The sequence below is a fragment of the Penaeus monodon genome, chromosome 32, assembly GCF_015228065.2.
Source record: "Penaeus monodon isolate SGIC_2016 chromosome 32, NSTDA_Pmon_1, whole genome shotgun sequence".
Taxonomy (NCBI): domain Eukaryota; kingdom Metazoa; phylum Arthropoda; class Malacostraca; order Decapoda; family Penaeidae; genus Penaeus; species Penaeus monodon.
The window spans coordinates 6,461,614-6,461,952 of NC_051417.1; the positions used below are offsets into that span (position 1 = coordinate 6,461,614).

At 55.5% G+C, this 339-nt stretch overlaps 1 pseudogene; it reads left to right on the forward strand.

Moving 5' to 3' along the window:
• The window catches only part of LOC119593393, a 4,231-nt pseudogene extending 3,900 nt beyond the window's left edge, over positions 1 to 331 (forward strand).
• The last annotated feature ends 8 nt before the right edge of the window (positions 332 to 339 follow it).

Consider the following 339-nt stretch of genomic DNA (forward strand, 5'->3'; position numbering starts at 1 on the left):
CATCCCCACCCATTAAATTAGAGATTAGAGAGGTCATTCAACCATAGACCTACATCCGCCGCCAAGAGTCCCCACTCTCTTACGAAAGTCTTCCTCTCTCCCTCCACAGGACCGCCCCGAGAGACCTCCTTGGGCCAACAGCTCGACCAGCATCTCCCACTCCTCTCGCTCGTCCTCTCCGGGTCCTCAGAACCTGCTCTCGGCGCTCTCCAGCAGGTTCTCCGCGGGTTCTGACCTGTACGAACTCCTCAACAGCACGGCAGGAGAACCGCTGTCGCCACGCTGTTCGCCTCTGCCTTGTCAGCTATTAATACCAGAGTGAAGGAGAATTATATATAT